We start from the raw sequence: 25,884 nt of genomic DNA, 5'->3' as shown, positions 1-25,884 counted from the left end.
TGAGCTCCTGAGCTCCTGAGCTCCTGAGCTCCTGAGCTCCTGAGCTCCTGAGCTCCTGAGCTCCTGAGCTCCTGAGCTCCTGAGCTCCTGAGCTCCTGAGCTCCTGAGCTCCTGAGCTCCTGAGCTCCTGAGCTCCTGAGCTCCTGAGCTCCTGAGCTCCTGAGCTCCTGAGCTCCTGAGCTCCTGAGCTCCTGAGCTCCTGAGCTCCTGAGCTCCTGAGCTCCTGAGCTCCTGAGCTCCTGAGCTCCTGAGCTCCTGAGCTCCTGAGCTCCTGAGCTCCTGAGCTCCTGAGCTCCTGAGCTCCTGAGCTCCTGAGCTCCTGAGCTCCTGAGCTCCTGAGCTCCTGAGCTCCTGAGCTCCTGAGCTCCTGAGCTCCTGAGCTCCTGAGCTCCTGAGCTCCTGAGCTCCTGAGCTCCTGAGCTCCTGAGCTCCTGAGCTCCTGAGCTCCTGAGCTCCTGAGCTCCTGAGCTCCTGAGCTCCTGAGCTCCTGAGCTCCTGAGCTCCTGAGCTCCTGAGCTCCTGAGCTCCTGAGCTCCTGAGCTCCTGAGCTCCTGAGCTCCTGAGCTCCTGAGCTCCTGAGCTCCTGAGCTCCTGAGCTCCTGAGCTCCTGAGCTCCTGAGCTCCTGAGCTCCTGAGCTCCTGAGCTCCTGAGCTCCTGAGCTCCTGAGCTCCTGAGCTCCTGAGCTCCTGAGCTCCTGAGCTCCTGAGCTCCTGAGCTCCTGAGCTCCTGAGCTCCTGAGCTCCTGAGCTCCTGAGCTCCTGAGCTCCTGAGCTCCTGAGCTCCTGAGCTCCTGAGCTCCTGAGCTCCTGAGCTCCTGAGCTCCTGAGCTCCTGAGCTCCTGAGCTCCTGAGCTCCTGAGCTCCTGAGCTCCTGAGCTCCTGAGCTCCTGAGCTCCTGAGCTCCTGAGCTCCTGAGCTCCTGAGCTCCTGAGCTCCTGAGCTCCTGAGCTCCTGAGCTCCTGAGCTCCTGAGCTCCTGAGCTCCTGAGCTCCTGAGCTCCTGAGCTCCTGAGCTCCTGAGCTCCTGAGCTCCTGAGCTCCTGAGCTCCTGAGCTCCTGAGCTCCTGAGCTCCTGAGCTCCTGAGCTCCTGAGCTCCTGAGCTCCTGAGCTCCTGAGCTCCTGAGCTCCTGAGCTCCTGAGCTCCTGAGCTCCTGAGCTCCTGAGCTCCTGAGCTCCTGAGCTCCTGAGCTCCTGAGCTCCTGAGCTCCTGAGCTCCTGAGCTCCTGAGCTCCTGAGCTCCTGAGCTCCTGAGCTCCTGAGCTCCTGAGCTCCTGAGCTCCTGAGCTCCTGAGCTCCTGAGCTCCTGAGCTCCTGAGCTCCTGAGCTCCTGAGCTCCTGAGCTCCTGAGCTCCTGAGCTCCTGAGCTCCTGAGCTCCTGAGCTCCTGAGCTCCTGAGCTCCTGAGCTCCTGAGCTCCTGAGCTCCTGAGCTCCTGAGCTCCTGAGCTCCTGAGCTCCTGAGCTCCTGAGCTCCTGAGCTCCTGAGCTCCTGAGCTCCTGAGCTCCTGAGCTCCTGAGCTCCTGAGCTCCTGAGCTCCTGAGCTCCTGAGCTCCTGAGCTCCTGAGCTCCTGAGCTCCTGAGCTCCTGAGCTCCTGAGCTCCTGAGCTCCTGAGCTCCTGAGCTCCTGAGCTCCTGAGCTCCTGAGCTCCTGAGCTCCTGAGCTCCTGAGCTCCTGAGCTCCTGAGCTCCTGAGCTCCTGAGCTCCTGAGCTCCTGAGCTCCTGAGCTCCTGAGCTCCTGAGCTCCTGAGCTCCTGAGCTCCTGAGCTCCTGAGCTCCTGAGCTCCTGAGCTCCTGAGCTCCTGAGCTCCTGAGCTCCTGAGCTCCTGAGCTCCTGAGCTCCTGAGCTCCTGAGCTCCTGAGCTCCTGAGCTCCTGAGCTCCTGAGCTCCTGAGCTCCTGAGCTCCTGAGCTCCTGAGCTCCTGAGCTCCTGAGCTCCTGAGCTCCTGAGCTCCTGAGCTCCTGAGCTCCTGAGCTCCTGAGCTCCTGAGCTCCTGAGCTCCTGAGCTCCTGAGCTCCTGAGCTCCTGAGCTCCTGAGCTCCTGAGCTCCTGAGCTCCTGAGCTCCTGAGCTCCTGAGCTCCTGAGCTCCTGAGCTCCTGAGCTCCTGAGCTCCTGAGCTCCTGAGCTCCTGAGCTCCTGAGCTCCTGAGCTCCTGAGCTCCTGAGCTCCTGAGCTCCTGAGCTCCTGAGCTCCTGAGCTCCTGAGCTCCTGAGCTCCTGAGCTCCTGAGCTCCTGAGCTCCTGAGCTCCTGAGCTCCTGAGCTCCTGAGCTCCTGAGCTCCTGAGCTCCTGAGCTCCTGAGCTCCTGAGCTCCTGAGCTCCTGAGCTCCTGAGCTCCTGAGCTCCTGAGCTCCTGAGCTCCTGAGCTCCTGAGCTCCTGAGCTCCTGAGCTCCTGAGCTCCTGAGCTCCTCCTGAGCTCCTGAGCTCCTGAGCTCCTGAGCTCCTGAGCTCCTGAGCTCCTGAGCTCCTGAGCTCCTGAGCTCCTGAGCTCCTGAGCTCCTGAGCTCCTGAGCTCCTGAGCTCCTGAGCTCCTGAGCTCCTGAGCTCCTGAGCTCCTGAGCTCCTGAGCTCCTGAGCTCCTGAGCTCCTGAGCTCCTGAGCTCCTGAGCTCCTGAGCTCCTGAGCTCCTGAGCTCCTGAGCTCCTGAGCTCCTGAGCTCCTGAGCTCCTGAGCTCCTGAGCTCCTGAGCTCCTGAGCTCCTGAGCTCCTGAGCTCCTGAGCTCCTGAGCTCCTGAGCTCCTGAGCTCCTGAGCTCCTGAGCTCCTGAGCTCCTGAGCTCCTGAGCTCCTGAGCTCCTGAGCTCCTGAGCTCCTGAGCTCCTGAGCTCCTGAGCTCCTGAGCTCCTGAGCTCCTGAGCTCCTGAGCTCCTGAGCTCCTGAGCTCCTGAGCTCCTGAGCTCCTGAGCTCCTGAGCTCCTGAGCTCCTGAGCTCCTGAGCTCCTGAGCTCCTGAGCTCCTGAGCTCCTGAGCTCCTGAGCTCCTGAGCTCCTGAGCTCCTGAGCTCCTGAGCTCCTGAGCTCCTGAGCTCCTGAGCTCCTGAGCTCCTGAGCTCCTGAGCTCCTGAGCTCCTGAGCTCCTGAGCTCCTGAGCTCCTGAGCTCCTGAGCTCCTGAGCTCCTGAGCTCCTGAGCTCCTGAGCTCCTGAGCTCCTGAGCTCCTGAGCTCCTGAGCTCCTGAGCTCCTGAGCTCCTGAGCTCCTGAGCTCCTGAGCTCCTGAGCTCCTGAGCTCCTGAGCTCCTGAGCTCCTGAGCTCCTGAGCTCCTGAGCTCCTGAGCTCCTGAGCTCCTGAGCTCCTGAGCTCCTGAGCTCCTGAGCTCCTGAGCTCCTGAGCTCCTGAGCTCCTGAGCTCCTGAGCTCCTGAGCTCCTGAGCTCCTGAGCTCCTGAGCTCCTGAGCTCCTGAGCTCCTGAGCTCCTGAGCTCCTGAGCTCCTGAGCTCCTGAGCTCCTGAGCTCCTGAGCTCCTGAGCTCCTGAGCTCCTGAGCTCCTGAGCTCCTGAGCTCCTGAGCTCCTGAGCTCCTGAGCTCCTGAGCTCCTGAGCTCCTGAGCTCCTGAGCTCCTGAGCTCCTGAGCTCCTGAGCTCCTGAGCTCCTGAGCTCCTGAGCTCCTGAGCTCCTGAGCTCCTGAGCTCCTGAGCTCCTGAGCTCCTGAGCTCCTGAGCTCCTGAGCTCCTGAGCTCCTGAGCTCCTGAGCTCCTGAGCTCCTGAGCTCCTGAGCTCCTGAGCTCCTGAGCTCCTGAGCTCCTGAGCTCCTGAGCTCCTGAGCTCCTGAGCTCCTGAGCTCCTGAGCTCCTGAGCTCCTGATTTTGATTGCCTGCCAAGAGCTCTACCACTGAGTTAAATCCCCAACCCCCAAAAGCCTACAGCACCCGGTATCCCAGGTGGTCTCCCATCCACGTACTAAGCATGCCCGACCCTGCTTAGCTTCCGAGATCAGACGAGATCGGGCGCGTTCAGGGTGGTATGGCTGTAGGCTCTTCTGACATTTTTTTAAAGGAATATAAAACTATTCATTGACACAGCCAGAATACGGCAGATACATAGGTGAATGCCAGCAACAAACCAGTGAACTGAGCGCAGGACCCCAGTTGAAGAAATCAGAGAAAGGACTAAAAGAGCTTGAAGGGACTTGAGACCCCATATGAACAACAACACCAACCAACCAGAGCTTCCAGGGACTAAACCACAGCAGGACTTAATGGCCAACATCAGCTCTAACCATGATTCTACTTCCACATCAAACAGATTCCATGAATCATAACCTTTTAGAACAGATTTTAACTTCCTACAAAGGAATGGTTCAACCAGAGGAACCTTTACACAGAACAGCTGACTCGGACCTGCCTCTGTAGATCAGCTGGCCTCTTAAATCACAGCTCCACCTGCCTCTAGAGTTCTGGCATTAAAGGTGCACACCACCACACTAGGCCAAGTCTTGTTGTTAAATCAAGCTACTACTTTGTTTAATTCCGTTTTCTGAAGGTGGAGTTGGTATGAAAATAAACTACTGTATTTATTTGATAATACATCAATTCTGATGGGCTTGCTTTTAAACTATCCAATACATTACACACTCTGCTTTATCCGAAAGGTTATGGTTTCAGGAAAATGTTCAGGCTGATGGCCTCTCATCAACCTGTGTTTTCACGTTCAGCTCTTTTGAGTATTAAAAGCAAGCTAAAACAGACAGGTTATGTAAGTTTTTTATGCATACACTGCATACAAACAAACGCGCACACACACACACACACACACACACACACACACACACACACACACACACACAAACCAGAATGGTCCTTCTGTGTCCCAGTTAAAAATAAGTTCTGACTTGAGTCATGACTGTAAAATCTCCCCAGTGTTTAAGAAAAGCTGTTCTTCAAGCCGAGGAAATACAACATGGTGTCAAGTACTCTACTGTTACAGGAAGCAACTACAGAGAGCTCTCACTCGCTCAAAGGAGTCAGTGCCTTTTGACGCAGAACGAAAACCAAAAATCTCCCAACTACTGCCAATGGTTTCAAAACTAGCATATCAGACGTGATTTTCAACAGGATGCTATTTGATCCACACTAGTAATTCAAAACCCAAGATCCAGATCATTCATATATATATATATATATATATATATATTATATATACATATATATATAATATTGTGTATTTATATATGCAAACAATTATTGTACTTCATTTCGGTACAAGAATGCCAAATCAGCCACTCCTCATAGAAGGCGATGAAAATCCGAGGCCACTTCATATTCGCCTCCTTTGCTTGTCAGCAGCATCTCTCTTCTTCGATTTGCTCTCATCGGATTCACTATCAGATAAAGATTTCCTTTTTGGACAATCGTTTTCTTTACCAGCTTTTCGAGAATGAAGAAGTGCTTCAATTAATTCTGGACAATCTAAATTTTCTCCTGGTACCCAAGTATTATCGGCATCTGTAAACCCCTTCCACTTCACGAAATAGTTCACTACACAATGGTTCAGTACTTCTTCTACCACAAATTCTTCAGGCTCAGCCTCTTCAACTCTTTTACTCTTTCCATTCTGTTTTTTTTTCCCATTTTTTGCAATGTAGTTTTATTGGAGGCCATTTTTAAAATTTTATCGGAGACTTGAAGGGCGCTCAGATGCTCAGGGCCGCGGATTCTGCAGAGTCTCCCGCCTGTGTGCTTCAGCTCAGCCACATCCTAGAGGAGGGGTTCCTCTGACATTTTAAAAGTCTATTTAAGGGTTGGGGATTTAACTCAGTCGTAGGGCACATGCCTAGCAAGCACAAGGCCCTGGGTTCGATCCTTAGCTCTGGGGAAGGAAAAAAAAAGACAAAATAAAAGTTGTAAAGTCGGGCTGGAAGGATGGCTTAGTGGTTAAGAGCACTGACTGCTCTTCCAGAGGTTCTGAGTTCAAATCCCAGCAACGACATGGTGTCTCACAGCCATCTGTAGTGAGATCTGATGCCCTCTTCTGGTGTGTCTGAAGACAGCTACAGTGTACTTATATATAAGAAATACATCTTTTTAAAAAAAAGTTGTAAAGTCTATTTCTGTTTGTTGGTTTGGTTTGGTTTGGTTAGGGATGGGTTTTTTAAGGTTGCTTTGTTGTTTTGGTTTCTGTTGGTTTGTTACGCACATGGTCTCACTGTGTATCCCTGCTGTCCTGAAATCACTGGCTCCTGAGCTCCTGAGCTCCTGAGCTCCTGAGCTCCTGAGCTCCTGAGCTCCTGAGCTCCTGAGCTCCTGAGCTCCTGATTTTGATTGCCTGCCAAGAGCTCTACCACTGAGTTAAATCCCCAACCCCCAAAAGCCTACAGCACCCGGTATCCCAGGTGGTCTCCCATCCACGTACTAAGCATGCCCGACCCTGCTTAGCTTCCGAGATCAGACGAGATCGGGCGCGTTCAGGGTGGTATGGCTGTAGGCTCTTCTGACATTTTTTTAAAGGAATATAAAACTATTCATTGACACAGCCAGAATACGGCAGATACATAGGTGAATGCCAGCAACAAACCAGTGAACTGAGCGCAGGACCCCAGTTGAAGAAATCAGAGAAAGGACTAAAAGAGCTTGAAGGGACTTGAGACCCCATATGAACAACAACACCAACCAACCAGAGCTTCCAGGGACTAAACCACAGCAGGACTTAATGGCCAACATCAGCTCTAACCATGATTCTACTTCCACATCAAACAGATTCCATGAATCATAACCTTTTAGAACAGATTTTAACTTCCTACAAAGGAATGGTTCAACCAGAGGAACCTTTACACAGAACAGCTGACTCGGACCTGCCTCTGTAGATCAGCTGGCCTCTTAAATCACAGCTCCACCTGCCTCTAGAGTTCTGGCATTAAAGGTGCACACCACCACACTAGGCCAAGTCTTGTTGTTAAATCAAGCTACTACTTTGTTTAATTCCGTTTTCTGAAGGTGGAGTTGGTATGAAAATAAACTACTGTATTTATTTGATAATACATCAATTCTGATGGGCTTGCTTTTAAACTATCCAATACATTACACACTCTGCTTTATCCGAAAGGTTATGGTTTCAGGAAAATGTTCAGGCTGATGGCCTCTCATCAACCTGTGTTTTCACGTTCAGCTCTTTTGAGTATTAAAAGCAAGCTAAAACAGACAGGTTATGTAAGTTTTTTATGCATACACTGCATACAAACAAACGCGCACACACACACACACACACACACACACACACACACACACACACACAAACCAGAATGGTCCTTCTGTGTCCCAGTTAAAAATAAGTTCTGACTTGAGTCATGACTGTAAAATCTCCCCAGTGTTTAAGAAAAGCTGTTCTTCAAGCCGAGGAAATACAACATGGTGTCAAGTACTCTACTGTTACAGGAAGCAACTACAGAGAGCTCTCACTCGCTCAAAGGAGTCAGTGCCTTTTGACGCAGAACGAAAACCAAAAATCTCCCAACTACTGCCAATGGTTTCAAAACTAGCATATCAGACGTGATTTTCAACAGGATGCTATTTGATCCACACTAGTAATTCAAAACCCAAGATCCAGATCATTCATATATATATATATATATATATATATATATATATATATATATTATATATACATATATATATAATATTGTGTATTTATATATGCAAACAATTATTGTACTTCATTTCGGTACAAGAATGCCAAATCAGCCACTCCTCATAGAAGGCGATGAAAATCCGAGGCCACTTCATATTCGCCTCCTTTGCTTGTCAGCAGCATCTCTCTTCTTCGATTTGCTCTCATCGGATTCACTATCAGATAAAGATTTCCTTTTTGGACAATCGTTTTCTTTACCAGCTTTTCGAGAATGAAGAAGTGCTTCAATTAATTCTGGACAATCTAAATTTTCTCCTGGTACCCAAGTATTATCGGCATCTGTAAACCCCTTCCACTTCACGAAATAGTTCACTACACAATGGTTCAGTACTTCTTCTACCACAAATTCTTCAGGCTCAGCCTCTTCAACTCTTTTACTCTTTCCATTCTGTTTTTTTTTCCCATTTTTTGCAATGTAGTTTTATTGGAGGCCATTTTTAAAATTTTATCGGAGACTTGAAGGGCGCTCAGATGCTCAGGGCCGCGGATTCTGCAGAGTCTCCCGCCTGTGTGCTTCAGCTCAGCCACATCCTAGAGGAGGGGTTCCTCTGACATTTTAAAAGTCTATTTAAGGGTTGGGGATTTAACTCAGTCGTAGGGCACATGCCTAGCAAGCACAAGGCCCTGGGTTCGATCCTTAGCTCTGGGGAAGGAAAAAAAAGACAAAATAAAAGTTGTAAAGTCGGGCTGGAAGGATGGCTTAGTGGTTAAGAGCACTGACTGCTCTTCCAGAGGTTCTGAGTTCAAATCCCAGCAACGACATGGTGTCTCACAGCCATCTGTAGTGAGATCTGATGCCCTCTTCTGGTGTGTCTGAAGACAGCTACAGTGTACTTATATATAAGAAATACATCTTTTTAAAAAAAAGTTGTAAAGTATATTTCTGTTTGTTGGTTTGGTTTGGTTTGGTTAGGGATGGGTTTTTTAAGGTTGCTTTGTTGTTTTGGTTTCTGTTGGTTTGTTACGCACATGGTCTCACTGTGTATCCCTGCTGTCCTGAAATCACTGGCTCCTGAGCTCCTGAGCTCCTGAGCTCCTGAGCTCCTGAGCTCCTGAGCTCCTGAGCTCCTGATTTTGATTGCCTGCCAAGAGCTCTACCACTGAGTTAAATCCCCAACCCCCAAAAGCCTACAGCACCCGGTATCCCAGGTGGTCTCCCATCCACGTACTAAGCATGCCCGACCCTGCTTAGCTTCCGAGATCAGACGAGATCGGGCGCGTTCAGGGTGGTATGGCTGTAGGCTCTTCTGACATTTTTTTAAAGGAATATAAAACTATTCATTGACACAGCCAGAATACGGCAGATACATAGGTGAATGCCAGCAACAAACCAGTGAACTGAGCGCAGGACCCCAGTTGAAGAAATCAGAGAAAGGACTAAAAGAGCTTGAAGGGACTTGAGACCCCATATGAACAACAACACCAACCAACCAGAGCTTCCAGGGACTAAACCACAGCAGGACTTAATGGCCAACATCAGCTCTAACCATGATTCTACTTCCACATCAAACAGATTCCATGAATCATAACCTTTTAGAACAGATTTTAACTTCCTACAAAGGAATGGTTCAACCAGAGGAACCTTTACACAGAACAGCTGACTCGGACCTGCCTCTGTAGATCAGCTGGCCTCTTAAATCACAGCTCCACCTGCCTCTAGAGTTCTGGCATTAAAGGTGCACACCACCACACTAGGCCAAGTCTTGTTGTTAAATCAAGCTACTACTTTGTTTAATTCCGTTTTCTGAAGGTGGAGTTGGTATGAAAATAAACTACTGTATTTATTTGATAATACATCAATTCTGATGGGCTTGCTTTTAAACTATCCAATACATTACACACTCTGCTTTATCCGAAAGGTTATGGTTTCAGGAAAATGTTCAGGCTGATGGCCTCTCATCAACCTGTGTTTTCACGTTCAGCTCTTTTGAGTATTAAAAGCAAGCTAAAACAGACAGGTTATGTAAGTTTTTTATGCATACACTGCATACAAACAAACGCGCACACACACACACACACACACACACACACACACACACAAACCAGAATGGTCCTTCTGTGTCCCAGTTAAAAATAAGTTCTGACTTGAGTCATGACTGTAAAATCTCCCCAGTGTTTAAGAAAAGCTGTTCTTCAAGCCGAGGAAATACAACATGGTGTCAAGTACTCTACTGTTACAGGAAGCAACTACAGAGAGCTCTCACTCGCTCAAAGGAGTCAGTGCCTTTTGACGCAGAACGAAAACCAAAAATCTCCCAACTACTGCCAATGGTTTCAAAACTAGCATATCAGACGTGATTTTCAACAGGATGCTATTTGATCCACACTAGTAATTCAAAACCCAAGATCCAGATCATTCATATATATATATATATATATATATATATATATATATATTATATATACATATATATATAATATTGTGTATTTATATATGCAAACAATTATTGTACTTCATTTCGGTACAAGAATGCCAAATCAGCCACTCCTCATAGAAGGCGATGAAAATCCGAGGCCACTTCATATTCGCCTCCTTTGCTTGTCAGCAGCATCTCTCTTCTTCGATTTGCTCTCATCGGATTCACTATCAGATAAAGATTTCCTTTTTGGACAATCGTTTTCTTTACCAGCTTTTCGAGAATGAAGAAGTGCTTCAATTAATTCTGGACAATCTAAATTTTCTCCTGGTACCCAAGTATTATCGGCATCTGTAAACCCCTTCCACTTCACGAAATAGTTCACTACACAATGGTTCAGTACTTCTTCTACCACAAATTCTTCAGGCTCAGCCTCTTCAACTCTTTTACTCTTTCCATTCTGTTTTTTTTTCCCATTTTTTGCAATGTAGTTTTATTGGAGGCCATTTTTAAAATTTTATCGGAGACTTGAAGGGCGCTCAGATGCTCAGGGCCGCGGATTCTGCAGAGTCTCCCGCCTGTGTGCTTCAGCTCAGCCACATCCTAGAGGAGGGGTTCCTCTGACATTTTAAAAGTCTATTTAAGGGTTGGGGATTTAACTCAGTCGTAGGGCACATGCCTAGCAAGCACAAGGCCCTGGGTTCGATCCTTAGCTCTGGGGAAGGAAAAAAAAAGACAAAATAAAAGTTGTAAAGTCGGGCTGGAAGGATGGCTTAGTGGTTAAGAGCACTGACTGCTCTTCCAGAGGTTCTGAGTTCAAATCCCAGCAACGACATGGTGTCTCACAGCCATCTGTAGTGAGATCTGATGCCCTCTTCTGGTGTGTCTGAAGACAGCTACAGTGTACTTATATATAAGAAATACATCTTTTTAAAAAAAAGTTGTAAAGTCTATTTCTGTTTGTTGGTTTGGTTTGGTTTGGTTAGGGATGGGTTTTTTAAGGTTGCTTTGTTGTTTTGGTTTCTGTTGGTTTGTTACGCACATGGTCTCACTGTGTATCCCTGCTGTCCTGAAATCACTGGCTCCTGAGCTCCTGAGCTCCTGAGCTCCTGAGCTCCTGAGCTCCTGAGCTCCTGAGCTCCTGAGCTCCTGAGCTCCTGAGCTCCTGAGCTCCTGATTTTGATTGCCTGCCAAGAGCTCTACCACTGAGTTAAATCCCCAACCCCCAAAAGCCTACAGCACCCGGTATCCCAGGTGGTCTCCCATCCACGTACTAAGCATGCCCGACCCTGCTTAGCTTCCGAGATCAGACGAGATCGGGCGCGTTCAGGGTGGTATGGCTGTAGGCTCTTCTGACATTTTTTTAAAGGAATATAAAACTATTCATTGACACAGCCAGAATACGGCAGATACATAGGTGAATGCCAGCAACAAACCAGTGAACTGAGCGCAGGACCCCAGTTGAAGAAATCAGAGAAAGGACTAAAAGAGCTTGAAGGGACTTGAGACCCCATATGAACAACAACACCAACCAACCAGAGCTTCCAGGGACTAAACCACAGCAGGACTTAATGGCCAACATCAGCTCTAACCATGATTCTACTTCCACATCAAACAGATTCCATGAATCATAACCTTTTAGAACAGATTTTAACTTCCTACAAAGGAATGGTTCAACCAGAGGAACCTTTACACAGAACAGCTGACTCGGACCTGCCTCTGTAGATCAGCTGGCCTCTTAAATCACAGCTCCACCTGCCTCTAGAGTTCTGGCATTAAAGGTGCACACCACCACACTAGGCCAAGTCTTGTTGTTAAATCAAGCTACTACTTTGTTTAATTCCGTTTTCTGAAGGTGGAGTTGGTATGAAAATAAACTACTGTATTTATTTGATAATACATCAATTCTGATGGGCTTGCTTTTAAACTATCCAATACATTACACACTCTGCTTTATCCGAAAGGTTATGGTTTCAGGAAAATGTTCAGGCTGATGGCCTCTCATCAACCTGTGTTTTCACGTTCAGCTCTTTTGAGTATTAAAAGCAAGCTAAAACAGACAGGTTATGTAAGTTTTTTATGCATACACTGCATACAAACAAACGCGCACACACACACACACACACACACACACACACACACACACACACACACACAAACCAGAATGGTCCTTCTGTGTCCCAGTTAAAAATAAGTTCTGACTTGAGTCATGACTGTAAAATCTCCCCAGTGTTTAAGAAAAGCTGTTCTTCAAGCCGAGGAAATACAACATGGTGTCAAGTACTCTACTGTTACAGGAAGCAACTACAGAGAGCTCTCACTCGCTCAAAGGAGTCAGTGCCTTTTGACGCAGAACGAAAACCAAAAATCTCCCAACTACTGCCAATGGTTTCAAAACTAGCATATCAGACGTGATTTTCAACAGGATGCTATTTGATCCACACTAGTAATTCAAAACCCAAGATCCAGATCATTCATATATATATATATATATATATATATATATATTATATATACATATATATATAATATTGTGTATTTATATATGCAAACAATTATTGTACTTCATTTCGGTACAAGAATGCCAAATCAGCCACTCCTCATAGAAGGCGATGAAAATCCGAGGCCACTTCATATTCGCCTCCTTTGCTTGTCAGCAGCATCTCTCTTCTTCGATTTGCTCTCATCGGATTCACTATCAGATAAAGATTTCCTTTTTGGACAATCGTTTTCTTTACCAGCTTTTCGAGAATGAAGAAGTGCTTCAATTAATTCTGGACAATCTAAATTTTCTCCTGGTACCCAAGTATTATCGGCATCTGTAAACCCCTTCCACTTCACGAAATAGTTCACTACACAATGCTTCAGTACTTCTTCTACCACAAATTCTTCAGGCTCAGCCTCTTCAACTCTTTTACTCTTTCCATTCTGTTTTTTTTTCCCATTTTTTGCAATGTAGTTTTATTGGAGGCCATTTTTAAAATTTTATCGGAGACTTGAAGGGCGCTCAGATGCTCAGGGCCGCGGATTCTGCAGAGTCTCCCGCCTGTGTGCTTCAGCTCAGCCACATCCTAGAGGAGGGGTTCCTCTGACATTTTAAAAGTCTATTTAAGGGTTGGGGATTTAACTCAGTCGTAGGGCACATGCCTAGCAAGCACAAGGCCCTGGGTTCGATCCTTAGCTCTGGGGAAGGAAAAAAAAAGACAAAATAAAAGTTGTAAAGTCGGGCTGGAAGGATGGCTTAGTGGTTAAGAGCACTGACTGCTCTTCCAGAGGTTCTGAGTTCAAATCCCAGCAACGACATGGTGTCTCACAGCCATCTGTAGTGAGATCTGATGCCCTCTTCTGGTGTGTCTGAAGACAGCTACAGTGTACTTATATATAAGAAATACATCTTTTTAAAAAAAAGTTGTAAAGTCTATTTCTGTTTGTTGGTTTGGTTTGGTTTGGTTAGGGATGGGTTTTTTAAGGTTGCTTTGTTGTTTTGGTTTCTGTTGGTTTGTTACGCACATGGTCTCACTGTGTATCCCTGCTGTCCTGAAATCACTGGCTGAGCTCCTGAGCTCCTGAGCTCCTGAGCTCCTGAGCTCCTGAGCTCCTGAGCTCCTGAGCTCCTGAGCTCCTGAGCTCCTGAGCTCCTGAGCTCCTGAGCTCCTGAGCTCCTGAGCTCCTGAGCTCCTGAGCTCCTGAGCTCCTGAGCTCCTGAGCTCCTGAGCTCCTGAGCTCCTGAGCTCCTGAGCTCCTGAGCTCCTGAGCTCCTGAGCTCCTGAGCTCCTGAGCTCCTGAGCTCCTGAGCTCCTGAGCTCCTGAGCTCCTGAGCTCCTGAGCTCCTGAGCTCCTGAGCTCCTGAGCTCCTGAGCTCCTGAGCTCCTGAGCTCCTGAGCTCCTGAGCTCCTGAGCTCCTGAGCTCCTGAGCTCCTGAGCTCCTGAGCTCCTGAGCTCCTGAGCTCCTGAGCTCCTGAGCTCCTGAGCTCCTGAGCTCCTGAGCTCCTGAGCTCCTGAGCTCCTGAGCTCCTGAGCTCCTGAGCTCCTGAGCTCCTGAGCTCCTGAGCTCCTGAGCTCCTGAGCTCCTGAGCTCCTGAGCTCCTGAGCTCCTGAGCTCCTGAGCTCCTGAGCTCCTGAGCTCCTGAGCTCCTGAGCTCCTGAGCTCCTGAGCTCCTGAGCTCCTGAGCTCCTGAGCTCCTGAGCTCCTGAGCTCCTGAGCTCCTGAGCTCCTGAGCTCCTGAGCTCCTGAGCTCCTGAGCTCCTGAGCTCCTGAGCTCCTGAGCTCCTGAGCTCCTGAGCTCCTGAGCTCCTGAGCTCCTGAGCTCCTGAGCTCCTGAGCTCCTGAGCTCCTGAGCTCCTGAGCTCCTGAGCTCCTGAGCTCCTGAGCTCCTGAGCTCCTGAGCTCCTGAGCTCCTGAGCTCCTGAGCTCCTGAGCTCCTGAGCTCCTGAGCTCCTGAGCTCCTGAGCTCCTGAGCTCCTGAGCTCCTGAGCTCCTGAGCTCCTGAGCTCCTGAGCTCCTGAGCTCCTGAGCTCCTGAGCTCCTGAGCTCCTGAGCTCCTGAGCTCCTGAGCTCCTGAGCTCCTGAGCTCCTGAGCTCCTGAGCTCCTGAGCTCCTGAGCTCCTGAGCTCCTGAGCTCCTGAGCTCCTGAGCTCCTGAGCTCCTGAGCTCCTGAGCTCCTGAGCTCCTGAGCTCCTGAGCTCCTGAGCTCCTGAGCTCCTGAGCTCCTGAGCTCCTGAGCTCCTGAGCTCCTGAGCTCCTGAGCTCCTGAGCTCCTGAGCTCCTGAGCTCCTGAGCTCCTGAGCTCCTGAGCTCCTGAGCTCCTGAGCTCCTGAGCTCCTGAGCTCCTGAGCTCCTGAGCTCCTGAGCTCCTGAGCTCCTGAGCTCCTGAGCTCCTGAGCTCCTGAGCTCCTGAGCTCCTGAGCTCCTGAGCTCCTGAGCTCCTGAGCTCCTGAGCTCCTGAGCTCCTGAGCTCCTGAGCTCCTGAGCTCCTGAGCTCCTGAGCTCCTGAGCTCCTGAGCTCCTGAGCTCCTGAGCTCCTGAGCTCCTGAGCTCCTGAGCTCCTGAGCTCCTGAGCTCCTGAGCTCCTGAGCTCCTGAGCTCCTGAGCTCCTGAGCTCCTGAGCTCCTGAGCTCCTGAGCTCCTGAGCTCCTGAGCTCCTGAGCTCCTGAGCTCCTGAGCTCCTGAGCTCCTGAGCTCCTGAGCTCCTGAGCTCCTGAGCTCCTGAGCTCCTGAGCTCCTGAGCTCCTGAGCTCCTGAGCTCCTGAGCTCCTGAGCTCCTGAGCTCCTGAGCTCCTGAGCTCCTGAGCTCCTGAGCTCCTGAGCTCCTGAGCTCCTGAGCTCCTGAGCTCCTGAGCTCCTGAGCTCCTGAGCTCCTGAGCTCCTGAGCTCCTGAGCTCCTGAGCTCCTGAGCTCCTGAGCTCCTGAGCTCCTGAGCTCCTGAGCTCCTGAGCTCCTGAGCTCCTGAGCTCCTGAGCTCCTGAGCTCCTGAGCTCCTGAGCTCCTGAGCTCCTGAGCTCCTGAGCTCCTGAGCTCCTGAGCTCCTGAGCTCCTGAGCTCCTGAGCTCCTGAGCTCCTGAGCTCCTGAGCTCCTGAGCTCCTGAGCTCCTGAGCTCCTGAGCTCCTGAGCTCCTGAGCTCCTGAGCTCCTGAGCTCCTGAGCTCCTGAGCTCCTGAGCTCCTGAGCTCCTGAGCTCCTGAGCTCCTGAGCTCCTGAGCTCCTGAGCTCCTGAGCTCCTGAGCTCCTGAGCTCCTGAGCTCCTGAGCTCCTGAGCTCCTGAGCTCCTGAGCTCCTGAGCTCCTGAGCTCCTGAGCTCCTGAGCTCCTGAGCTCCTGAGCTCCTGAGCTCCTGAGCTCCTGAGCTCCTGAGCTCCTGAGCTCCTGAGCTCCTGAGCTCCTGAGCTCCTGAGCTCCTGAGCTCCTGAGCTCCTGAGCTCCTGAGCTCCTGAGCTCCTGAGCTCCTGAGCTCCTGAGCTCCTGAGCTCCTGAGCTCCTGAGCTCCTGAGCTCCTGAGCTCCTGAGCTCCTGAGCTCCTGAGCTCCTGAGCTCCTGAGCTCCTGAGCTCCTGAGCTCCTGAGCTCCTGAGCTCCTGAGCTCCTGAGCTCCTGAGCTCCTGAGCTCCTGAGCTCCTGAGCTCCTGAGCTCCTGAGCTCCTGAGCTCCTGAGCTCCTGAGCTCCTGAGCTCCTGAGCTCCTGAGCTCCTGAGCTCCTGAGCTCCTGAGCTCCTGAGCTCCTGAGCTCCTGAGCTCCTGAGCTCCTGAGCTCCTGAGCTCCTGAGCTCCTGAGCTCCTGAGCTCCTGAGCTCCTGAGCTCCTGAGCTCCTGAGCTCCTGAGCTCCTGAGCTCCTGAGCTCCTGAGCTCCTGAGCTCCTGAGCTCCTGAGCTCCTGAGCTCCTGAGCTCCTGAGCTCCTGAGCTCCTGAGCTCCTGAGCTCCTGAGCTCCTGAGCTCCTGAGCTCCTGAGCTCCTGAGCTCCTGAGCTCCTGAGCTCCTGAGCTCCTGAGCTCCTGAGCTCCTGAGCTCCTGAGCTCCTGAGCTCCTGAGCTCCTGAGCTCCTGAGCTCCTGAGCTCCTGAGCTCCTGAGCTCCTGAGCTCCTGAGCTCCTGAGCTCCTGAGCTCCTGAGCTCCTGAGCTCCTGAGCTCCTGAGCTCCTGAGCTCCTGAGCTCCTGAGCTCCTGAGCTCCTGAGCTCCTGAGCTCCTGAGCTCCTGAGCTCCTGAGCTCCTGAGCTCCTGAGCTCCTGAGCTCCTGAGCTCCTGAGCTCCTGAGCTCCTGAGCTCCTGAGCTCCTGAGCTCCTGAGCTCCTGAGCTCCTGAGCTCCTGAGCTCCTGAGCTCCTGAGCTCCTGAGCTCCTGAGCTCCTGAGCTCCTGAGCTCCTGAGCTCCTGAGCTCCTGAGCTCCTGAGCTCCTGAGCTCCTGAGCTCCTGAGCTCCTGAGCTCCTGAGCTCCTGAGCTCCTGAGCTCCTGAGCTCCTGAGCTCCTGAGCTCCTGAGCTCCTGAGCTCCTGAGCTCCTGAGCTCCTGAGCTCCTGAGCTCCTGAGCTCCTGAGCTCCTGAGCTCCTGAGCTCCTGAGCTCCTGAGCTCCTGAGCTCCTGAGCTCCTGAGCTCCTGAGCTCCTGAGCTCCTGAGCTCCTGAGCTCCTGAGCTCCTGAGCTCCTGAGCTCCTGAGCTCCTGAGCTCCTGAGCTCCTGAGCTCCTGAGCTCCTGAGCTCCTGAGCTCCTGAGCTCCTGAGCTCCTGAGCTCCTGAGCTCCTGAGCTCCTGAGCTCCTGAGCTCCTGAGCTCCTGAGCTCCTGAGCTCCTGAGCTCCTGAGCTCCTGAGCTCCTGAGCTCCTGAGCTCCTGAGCTCCTGAGCTCCTGAGCTCCTGAGCTCCTGAGCTCCTGAGCTCCTGAGCTCCTGAGCTCCTGAGCTCCTGAGCTCTCCTGAGCTCCTGAGCTCCTGAGCTCCTGAGCTCCTGAGCTCCTGAGCTCCTGAGCTCCTGAGCTCCTGAGCTCCTGAGCTCCTGAGCTCCTGAGCTCCTGAGCTCCTGAGCTCCTGAGCTCCTGAGCTCCTGAGCTCCTGAGCTCCTGAGCTCCTGAGCTCCTGAGCTCCTGAGCTCCTGAGCTCCTGAGCTCCTGAGCTCCTGAGCTCCTGAGCTCCTGAGCTCCTGAGCTCCTGAGCTCCTGAGCTCCTGAGCTCCTGAGCTCCTGAGCTCCTGAGCTCCTGAGCTCCTGAGCTCCTGAGCTCCTGAGCTCCTGAGCTCCTGAGCTCCTGAGCTCCTGAGCTCCTGAGCTCCTGAGCTCCTGAGCTCCTGAGCTCCTGAGCTCCTGAGCTCCTGAGCTCCTGAGCTCCTGAGCTCCTGAGCTCCTGAGCTCCTGAGCTCCTGAGCTCCTGAGCTCCTGAGCTCCTGAGCTCCTGAGCTCCTGAGCTCCTGAGCTCCTGAGCTCCTGAGCTCCTGATTTTGATTGCCTGCCAAGAGCTCTACCACTGAGTTAAATCCCCAACCCCCAAAAGCCTACAGCACCCGGTATCCCAGGTGGTCTCCCATCCACGTACTAAGCATGCCCGACCCTGCTTAGCTTCCGAGATCAGACGAGATCGGGCGCGTTCAGGGTGGTATGGCTGTAGGCTCTTCTGACATTTTTTAAAGGAATATAAAACTATTCATTGACACAGCCAGAATACGGCAGATACATAGGTGAATGCCAGCAACAAACCAGTGAACTGAGCGCAGGACCCCAGTTGAAGAAATCAGAGAAAGGACTAAAAGAGCTTGAAGGGACTTGAGACCCCATATGAACAACAACACCAACCAACCAGAGCTTCCAGGGACTAAACCACAGCAGGACTTAATGGCCAACATCAGCTCTAACCATGATTCTACTTCCACATCAAACAGATTCCATGAATCATAACCTTTTAGAACAGATTTTAACTTCCTACAAAGGAATGGTTCAACCAGAGGAACCTTTACACAGAACAGCTGACTCGGACCTGCCTCTGTAGATCAGCTGGCCTCTTAAATCACAGCTCCACCTGCCTCTAGAGTTCTGGCATTAAAGGTGCACACCACCACACTAGGCCAAGTCTTGTTGTTAAATCAAGCTACTACTTTGTTTAATTCCGTTTTCTGAAGGTGGAGTTGGTATGAAAATAAACTACTGTATTTATTTGATAATACATCAATTCTGATGGGCTTGCTTTTAAACTATCCAATACATTACACACTCTGCTTTATCCGAAAGGTTATGGTTTCAGGAAAATGTTCAGGCTGATGGCCTCTCATCAACCTGTGTTTTCACGTTCAGCTCTTTTGAGTATTAAAAGCAAGCTAAAACAGACAGGTTATGTAAGTTTTTTATGCATACACTGCATACAAACAAACGCGCACACACACACACACACACACACACACACACACACACACACAAACCAGAATGGTCCTTCTGTGTCCCAGTTAAAAATAAGTTCTGACTTGAGTCATGACTGTAAAATCTCCCCAGTGTTTAAGAAAAGCTGTTCTTCAAGCCGAGGAAATACAACATGGTGTCAAGTACTCTACTGTTACAGGAAGCAACTACAGAGAGCTCTCACTCGCTCAAAGGAGTCAGTGCCTTTTGACGCAGAACGAAAACCAAAAATCTCCCAACTACTGCCAATGGTTTCAAAACTAGCATATCAGACGTGATTTTCAACAGGATGCTATTTGATCCACACTAGTAATTCAAAACCCAAGATCCAGATCATTCATATATATATATATATATATATATATATATATATATATATTATATATACATATATATATAATATTGTGTATTTATATATGCAAACAATTATTGTACTTCATTTCGGTACAAGAATGCCAAATCAGCCACTCCTCATAGAAGGCGATGAAAATCCGAGGCCACTTCATATTCGCCTCCTTTGCTTGTCAGCAGCATCTCTCTTCTTCGATTTGCTCTCATCGGATTCACTATCAGATAAAGATTTCCTTTTTGGACAATCGTTTTCTTTACCAGCTTTTCGAGAATGAAGAAGTGCTTCAATTAATTCTGGACAATCTAAATTTTCTCCTGGTACCCAAGTATTATCGGCATCTGTAAACCCCTTCCACTTCACGAAATAGTTCACTACACAATGGTTCAGTACTTCTTCTACCACAAATTCTTCAGGCTCAGCCTCTTCAACTCTTTTACTCTTTCCATTCTGTTTTTTTTTCCCATTTTTTGCAATGTAGTTTTATTGGAGGCCATTTTTAAAATTTTATCGGAGACTTGAAGGGCGCTCAGATGCTCAGGGCCGCGGATTCTGCAGAGTCTCCCGCCTGTGTGCTTCAGCTCAGCCACATCCTAGAGGAGGGGTTCCTCTGACATTTTAAAAGTCTATTTAAGGGTTGGGGATTTAACTCAGTCGTAGGGCACATGCCTAGCAAGCACAAGGCCCTGGGTTCGATCCTTAGCTCTGGGGAAGGAAAAAAAAAGACAAAATAAAAGTTGTAAAGTCGGGCTGGAAGGATGGCTTAGTGGTTAAGAGCACTGACTGCTCTTCCAGAGGTTCTGAGTTCAAATCCCAGCAACGACATGGTGTCTCACAGCCATCTGTAGTGAGATCTGATGCCCTCTTCTGGTGTGTCTGAAGACAGCTACAGTGTACTTATATATAAGAAATACATCTTTTTAAAAAAAAGTTGTAAAGTCTATTTCTGTTTGTTGGTTTGGTTTGGTTTGGTTAGGGATGGGTTTTTTAAGGTTGCTTTGTTGTTTTGGTTTCTGTTGGTTTGTTACGCACATGGTCTCACTGTGTATCCCTGCTGTCCTGAAATCACTGGCTCCTGAGCTCCTGAGCTCCTGAGCTCCTGAGCTCCTGAGCTCCTGAGCTCCTGAGCTCCTGAGCTCCTGAGCTCCTGAGCTCCTGAGCTCCTGAGCTCCTGATTTTGATTGCCTGCCAAGAGCTCTACCACTGAGTTAAATCCCCAACCCCCAAAAGCCTACAGCACCCGGTATCCCAGGTGGTCTCCCATCCACGTACTAAGCATGCCCGACCCTGCTTAGCTTCCGAGATCAGACGAGATCGGGCGCGTTCAGGGTGGTATGGCTGTAGGCTCTTCTGACATTTTTTTAAAGGAATATAAAACTATTCATTGACACAGCCAGAATACGGCAGATACATAGGTGAATGCCAGCAACAAACCAGTGAACTGAGCGCAGGACCCCAGTTGAAGAAATCAGAGAAAGGACTAAAAGAGCTTGAAGGGACTTGAGACCCCATATGAACAACAACACCAACCAACCAGAGCTTCCAGGGACTAAACCACAGCAGGACTTAATGGCCAACATCAGCTCTAACCATGATTCTACTTCCACATCAAACAGATTCCATGAATCATAACCTTTTAGAACAGATTTTAACTTCCTACAAAGGAATGGTTCAACCAGAGGAACCTTTACACAGAACAGCTGACTCGGACCTGCCTCTGTAGATCAGCTGGCCTCTTAAATCACAGCTCCACCTGCCTCTAGAGTTCTGGCATTAAAGGTGCACACCACCACACTAGGCCAAGTCTTGTTGTTAAATCAAGCTACTACTTTGTTTAATTCCGTTTTCTGAAGGTGGAGTTGGTATGAAAATAAACTACTGTATTTATTTGATAATACATCAATTCTGATGGGCTTGCTTTTAAACTATCCAATACATTACACACTCTGCTTTATCCGAAAGGTTATGGTTTCAGGAAAATGTTCAGGCTGATGGCCTCTCATCAACCTGTGTTTTCACGTTCAGCTCTTTTGAGTATTAAAAGCAAGCTAAAACAGACAGGTTATGTAAGTTTTTTATGCATACACTGCATACAAACAAACGCGCACACACACACACACACACACACACACACACACACACACACACAAACCAGAATGGTCCTTCTGTGTCCCAGTTAAAAATAAGTTCTGACTTGAGTCATGACTGTAAAATCTCCCCAGTGTTTAAGAAAAGCTGTTCTTCAAGCCGAGGAAATACAACATGGTGTCAAGTACTCTACTGTTACAGGAAGCAACTACAGAGAGCTCTCACTCGCTCAAAGGAGTCAGTGCCTTTTGACGCAGAACGAAAACCAAAAATCTCCCAACTACTGCCAATGGTTTCAAAACTAGCATATCAGACGTGATTTTCAACAGGATGCTATTTGATCCACACTAGTAATTCAAAACCCAAGATCCAGATCATTCATATATATATATATATATATATATATATATATATTATATATACATATATATATAATATTGTGTATTTATATATGCAAACAATTATTGTACTTCATTTCGGTACAAGAATGCCAAATCAGCCACTCCTCATAGAAGGCGATGAAAATCCGAGGCCACTTCATATTCGCCTCCTTTGCTTGTCAGCAGCATCTCTCTTCTTCGATTTGCTCTCATCGGATTCACTATCAGATAAAGATTTCCTTTTTGGACAATCGTTTTCTTTACCAGCTTTTCGAGAATGAAGAAGTGCTTCAATTAATTCTGGACAATCTAAATTTTCTCCTGGTACCCAAGTATTATCGGCATCTGTAAACCCCTTCCACTTCACGAAATAGTTCACTACACAATGCTTCAGTACTTCTTCTACCACAAATTCTTCAGGCTCAGCCTCTTCAACTCTTTTACTCTTTCCATTCTGTTTTTTTTTCCCATTTTTTGCAATGTAGTTTTATTGGAGGCCATTTTTAAAATTTTATCGGAGACTTGAAGGGCGCTCAGATGCTCAGGGCCGCGGATTCTGCAGAGTCTCCCGCCTGTGTGCTTCAGCTCAGCCACATCCTAGAGGAGGGGTTCCTCTGACATTTTAAAAGTCTATTTAAGGGTTGGGGATTTAACTCAGTCGTAGGGCACATGCCTAGCAAGCACAAGGCCCTGGGTTCGATCCTTAGCTCTGGGGAAGGAAAAAAAAGACAAAATAAAAGTTGTAAAGTCGGGCTGGAAGGATGGCTTAGTGGTTAAGAGCACTGACTGCTCTTCCAGAGGTTCTGAGTTCAAATCCCAGCAACGACATGGTGTCTCACAGCCATCTGTAGTGAGATCTGATGCCCTCTTCTGGTGTGTCTGAAGACAGCTACAGTGTACTTATATATAAGAAATACATCTTTTTAAAAAAAAGTTGTAAAGTATATTTCTGTTTGTTGGTTTGGTTTGGTTTGGTTAGGGATGGGTTTTTTAAGGTTGCTTTGTTGTTTTGGTTTCTGTTGGTTTGTTACGCACATGGTCTCACTGTGTATCCCTGCTGTCCTGAAATCACTGGCTCCTGAGCTCCTGAGCTCCTGAGCTCCTGAGCTCCTGAGCTCCTGAGCTCCTGAGCTCCTGATTTTGATTGCCTGCCAAGAGCTCTACCACTGAGTTAAATCCCCAACCCCCAAAAGCCTACAGCACCCGGTATCCCAGGTGGTCTCCCATCCACGTACTAAGCATGCCCGACCCTGCTTAGCTTCCGAGATCAGACGAGATCGGGCGCGTTCAGGGTGGTATGGCTGTAGGCTCTTCTGACATTTTTTTAAAGGAATATAAAACTATTCATTGACACAGCCAGAATACGGCAGATACATAGGTGAATGCCAGCAACAAACCAGTGAACTGAGCGCAGGACCCCAGTTGAAGAAATCAGAGAAAGGACTAAAAGAGCTTGAAGGGACTTGAGACCCCATATGAACAACAACACCAACCAACCAGAGCTTCCAGGGACTAAACCACAGCAGGACTTAATGGCCAACATCAGCTCTAACCATGATTCTACTTCCACATCAAACAGATTCCATGAATCATAACCTTTTAGAACAGATTTTAACTTCCTACAAAGGAATGGTTCAACCAGAGGAACCTTTACACAGAACAGCTGACTCGGACCTGCCTCTGTAGATCAGCTGGCCTCTTAAATCACAGCTCCACCTGCCTCTAGAGTTCTGGCATTAAAGGTGCACACCACCACACTAGGCCAAGTCTTGTTGTTAAATCAAGCTACTACTTTGTTTAATTCCGTTTTCTGAAGGTGGAGTTGGTATGAAAATAAACTACTGTATTTATTTGATAATACATCAATTCTGATGGGCTTGCTTTTAAACTATCCAATACATTACACACTCTGCTTTATCCGAAAGGTTATGGTTTCAGGAAAATGTTCAGGCTGATGGCCTCTCATCAACCTGTGTTTTCACGTTCAGCTCTTTTGAGTATTAAAAGCAAGCTAAAACAGACAGGTTATGTAAGTTTTTTATGCATACACTGCATACAAACAAACGCGCACACACACACACACACACACACACACACACACACACACAAACCAGAATGGTCCTTCTGTGTCCCAGTTAAAAATAAGTTCTGACTTGAGTCATGACTGTAAAATCTCCCCAGTGTTTAAGAAAAGCTGTTCTTCAAGCCGAGGAAATACAACATGGTGTCAAGTACTCTACTGTTACAGGAAGCAACTACAGAGAGCTCTCACTCGCTCAAAGGAGTCAGTGCCTTTTGACGCAGAACGAAAACCAAAAATCTCCCAACTACTGCCAATGGTTTCAAAACTAGCATATCAGACGTGATTTTCAACAGGATGCTATTTGATCCACACTAGTAATTCAAAACCCAAGATCCAGATCATTCATATATATATATATATATATATATATATATATTATATATACATATATATATAATATTGTGTATTTATATATGCAAACAATTATTGTACTTCATTTCGGTACAAGAATGCCAAATCAGCCACTCCTCATAGAAGGCGATGAAAATCCGAGGCCACTTCATATTCGCCTCCTTTGCTTGTCAGCAGCATCTCTCTTCTTCGATTTGCTCTCATCGGATTCACTATCAGATAAAGATTTCCTTTTTGGACAATCGTTTTCTTTACCAGCTTTTCGAGAATGAAGAAGTGCTTCAATTAATTCTGGACAATCTAAATTTTCTCCTGGTACCCAAGTATTATCGGCATCTGTAAACCCCTTCCACTTCACGAAATAGTTCACTACACAATGGTTCAGTACTTCTTCTACCACAAATTCTTCAGGCTCAGCCTCTTCAACTCTTTTACTCTTTCCATTCTGTTTTTTTTTCCCATTTTTTGCAATGTAGTTTTATTGGAGGCCATTTTTAAAATTTTATCGGAGACTTGAAGGGCGCTCAGATGCTCAGGGCCGCGGATTCTGCAGAGTCTCCCGCCTGTGTGCTTCAGCTCAGGCCACATCCTAGAGGAGGGTTCCTCTGACATTTTAAAAGTCTATTTAAGGGTTGGGGATTTAACTCAGTCGTAGCGGCACATGCCTAGCAAGCACAAGGCCCTGGGTTCGATCCTTAGCTCTGGGGAAGGAAAAAAAAAGACAAAATAAAAGTTGTAAAGTCGGGCTGGAAGGATGGCTTAGTGGTTAAGAGCACTGACTGCTCTTCCAGAGGTTCTGAGTTCAAATCCCAGCAACGACATGGTGTCTCACAGCCATCTGTAGTGAGATCTGATGCCTCTTCTGGTGTGTCTGAAGACAGCTACAGTGTACTTATATATAAGAAATACATCTTTTTAAAAAAAAGTTGTAAAGTCTATTTCTGTTTGTTGGTTTGGTTTGGTTTGGTTAGGGATGGGTTTTTTAAGGTTGCTTTGTTGTTTTGGTTTCTGTTGGTTTGTTACGCACATGGTCTCACTGTGTATCCCTGCTGTCCTGAAATCACTGGCTCCTGAGCTCCTGAGCTCCTGAGCTCCTGAGCTCCTGAGCTCCTGAGCTCCTGAGCTCCTGAGCTCCTGAGCTCCTGAGCTCCTGAGCTCCTGATTTTGATTGCCTGCCAAGAGCTCTACCACTGAGTTAAATCCCCAACCCCCAAAAGCCTACAGCACCCGGTATCCCAGGTGGTCTCCCATCCACGTACTAAGCATGCCCGACCCTGCTTAGCTTCCGAGATCAGACGAGATCGGGCGCGTTCAGGGTGGTATGGCTGTAGGCTCTTCTGACATTTTTTTAAAGGAATATAAAACTATTCATTGACACAGCCAGAATACGGCAGATACATAGGTGAATGCCAGCAACAAACCAGTGAACTGAGCGCAGGACCCCAGTTGAAGAAATCAGAGAAAGGACTAAAAGAGCTTGAAGGGACTTGAGACCCCATATGAACAACAAACACCAACCAACCAGAGCTTCCAGGGACTAAACCACAGCAGGACTTAATGGCCAACATCAGCTCTAACCATGATTCTACTTCCACATCAAACAGATTCCATGAATCATAACCTTTTAGAACAGATTTTAACTTCCTACAAAGGAATGGTTCAACCAGAGGAACCTTTACACAGAACAGCTGACTCGGACCTGCCTCTGTAGATCAGCTGGCCTCTTAAATCACAGCTCCACCTGCCTCTAGAGTTCTGGCATTAAAGGTGCACACCACCACACTAGGCCAAG

General features: G+C 48.6%; 8 pseudogenes; all 8 read right to left on the bottom strand.

Moving 5' to 3' along the window:
• Positions 1–3,851: 3,851 nt before the first annotated feature.
• Positions 3,852–3,969, bottom strand: LOC148002132 (5S ribosomal RNA; annotated as a pseudogene).
• Positions 3,970–6,301: 2,332 nt separating this feature from the next.
• Positions 6,302–6,419, bottom strand: LOC148002131 (5S ribosomal RNA; annotated as a pseudogene).
• A 2,323-nt stretch (positions 6,420–8,742) lies between these two features.
• Positions 8,743–8,860, bottom strand: LOC148002130 (5S ribosomal RNA; annotated as a pseudogene).
• Positions 8,861–11,204: 2,344 nt separating this feature from the next.
• On the bottom strand, positions 11,205–11,322 carry LOC148002129 (5S ribosomal RNA; annotated as a pseudogene).
• A 6,621-nt stretch (positions 11,323–17,943) lies between these two features.
• Positions 17,944–18,061, bottom strand: LOC148002128 (5S ribosomal RNA; annotated as a pseudogene).
• A 2,357-nt stretch (positions 18,062–20,418) lies between these two features.
• LOC148002127 (5S ribosomal RNA) lies at positions 20,419–20,536 on the bottom strand (annotated as a pseudogene).
• A 2,313-nt stretch (positions 20,537–22,849) lies between these two features.
• Positions 22,850–22,967, bottom strand: LOC148002126 (5S ribosomal RNA; annotated as a pseudogene).
• Positions 22,968–25,307: 2,340 nt separating this feature from the next.
• On the bottom strand, positions 25,308–25,425 carry LOC148002125 (5S ribosomal RNA; annotated as a pseudogene).
• Between the last annotated feature and the right edge of the window lie 459 nt (positions 25,426–25,884).

This window comes from Rattus norvegicus, chromosome 12, assembly GCF_021556685.1.
Source record: "Rattus norvegicus strain SHRSP/BbbUtx chromosome 12, alternate assembly SHRSP_T2T, whole genome shotgun sequence".
Classification (NCBI taxonomy): domain Eukaryota; kingdom Metazoa; phylum Chordata; class Mammalia; order Rodentia; family Muridae; genus Rattus; species Rattus norvegicus.
Note: the sequence above shows the minus strand (reverse complement) of the source record. Positions and strands in the feature narration are given on the sequence as shown.